The sequence below is a fragment of the Myotis myotis genome, unplaced genomic scaffold (assembly GCF_014108235.1).
Source record: "Myotis myotis isolate mMyoMyo1 unplaced genomic scaffold, mMyoMyo1.p scaffold_m19_p_2, whole genome shotgun sequence".
Classification (NCBI taxonomy): domain Eukaryota; kingdom Metazoa; phylum Chordata; class Mammalia; order Chiroptera; family Vespertilionidae; genus Myotis; species Myotis myotis.
The window spans coordinates 108,380,287-108,382,634 of record NW_023416324.1 but is presented as its reverse complement, the minus strand read 5'-3'; the positions used below and the strand labels follow the sequence as shown (position 1 = coordinate 108,382,634).

Below are 2,348 nucleotides of genomic sequence, written 5' to 3'. Positions count from 1 at the left end.
TGCAACCCTTTAATATAGTTCCTCATGTTGTGGTGACCCCCAACCAAAAAATTATTTTCCTTACTACTTCATAACTGTAATTTTGCTACTGTTATGAATCGTAATGTAAATATCTGATATGCAGGATGTATTTTCATTGTTACAAATTGAACATAATTAAAGCATAGTGATTAATCACAAAAACAATATATAATTATATATGTGTTTTCTGATGGTCTTAGGCGACCCCTGTGGAAGGGTCATTCGACCCCCAAAGGGGTCGCGACCCACAGGTTGAGAACCGCTGTTCTAGTTGATGGGCTCCTTGCCAGACTTTTTCATAACCTCTTTGGTTTTAGAGAAATGTATGCATCCAAAGAACCCTCTGTACACCGACAATAGGGAGGGATGGGTGGTCTGCAGCACGTGGTGGTGCTTCCTATCAATGGCATTGCCCTTCTTCTGAGCATAAGAGCCTCAGAGCAAGAATGAGGTCACTTGAGTTCTGATTTAGCCAGGATGCAACCACATCAGTAAATTGCTCCCAACCTTCCTCCTTTGAGAATTGGCCTGATGTGTCCAGACAGTGAGGACAATGTTGAGTAGAACACCTTGCTTGGCCCACCCATATACATTTCCCTGACCAGGATGAAAAAAACCATCAATGTCTGTAGACAGCTCTTTAAAAATTCTTTCAAAACTGGGAGGATGTGGAACAGATCTTTGAACACTAAAGCAGAGCCCATGAGCTTGATTTGGTCCATGATATGGATCCTGTCCCAGAGTGACAACCTTCTCTTGTGTTGCACATTTGGATCCATGTGGATACATGGTGTAGGGGTGGATAAACAGTGTAATGACTTCTTTCTTATGCAACAAATCCCATTAGCTTTATAAAATACCATTTTCTGAACTCTCCACCAAGGTGCTTCTTCCAACTGTCACCTAAACTCACTGGCAGGTTGCAAGCCGTGAGTGTACGCAGGGCTGAGGTCTTGTTCTTCTGGACATGGACCAATTGCTCGGGGCTCAGTGGCAATGAGGGTGGTGTGCCTGGCTCCTCCTGCTCCACCCAGGCCTTCTTGACAGGGCTGACATAAAGGCGGTTCCCCCGGCTGGTGTTTACAGGCAGTGTCAGACCCTCTCCGCCCCCTCCTCACCCCAGCTGCCCGCCACTCTGATCGGTGCGCCTTGCCTGCTCATAGCGATATCTTTACAGACACTGCTTCTAGGGCAATGGAGACTAAGGAGAAAATAAACAAATGGGACTACATCAAAATAAAAAGCTTCTGCACAGCAAAAGAAACCATCAACAAAACAACAAGAAAGCCCACTTCATGGGAGAACACATTTGCCAATAATATTTCTGATAAAGGGTTTAATCTCCAATATTTACAGGGAACTCATACAACTTAAGAAAAGGAAGAAAAACAACCCAATCAAATAATGGGCAAGGGACCTAAATAGATACTTTCTGAAAGAGGACATACAGAAGGCCAAGAGACAAATGAAAAAATTCTCAGTCACTAATCATCTGAGAGATGCAAATAAAACTAATAATGATATACCATCTCACACCTGTCAAAACGGCTATCATCAACAAAACAACAAATAAGAATTACTGGAAAGGATGCGGATAAAAAGGAACCCTCTTGCACTGCTGGTTCGAATGCAGACTGGTGCAGCCACTGTGGAGAACAGTATGGAGTTTCCCTAAAAATTTAAAGATGGAACTGCTATTTGACCCTGTAATTCCACTTCTAGGAATATATCCCAAGAAAACAGAAACACCAATCAGAAAGGATATATGCACCACTATGTTCATAGCAGCACAATTTACACTAGCTAAGATTTGGAAACAGCCTAAGTGCCCATCAGCAGATGAGTGGATTAGAAAACTGTGGTACATCTACACAATGGAATACTACGCTGCTATAAAAAAGAAGGAAATTTTACCATTTGCAACAGCATGGATGGAACTGGAGAGCATTACGCTAAGTGAAATAAGCCAGTCAGAGAAAGATAAATATCACATGATCTCACTCTTATTTGGATTATAATAATCAACATAAACTGATGAACAAAAATAGATCCAGAGACAAGGGGCTGGAGTGGGGGTTTACAGATCAACCAAAGGTCTTGTATGCATGCATATTAGCATAACCCATGGACACCGAAATTGGGACAGTGGGGGCTTGCCCTCACGGGTGGGAGTGGCTGTGGGGGTCAATCATGGAAAAAGGAGACATATGTAATACTTTAAAAAATAAAAAATAAAAGATCATACACCATGATCAAGTGGAATTTATTCTGAGATGCAAGGTTTTTATATCTGCAAATCAATAAATGGGAAATACCACACAAAGAGA

At 41.9% G+C, this 2,348-nt stretch overlaps 1 pseudogene; it reads right to left on the bottom strand.

The window, feature by feature from the left end:
• Positions 1–288: 288 nt before the first annotated feature.
• Positions 289–1,182, bottom strand: LOC118675630 (annotated as a pseudogene).
• Between the last annotated feature and the right edge of the window lie 1,166 nt (positions 1,183–2,348).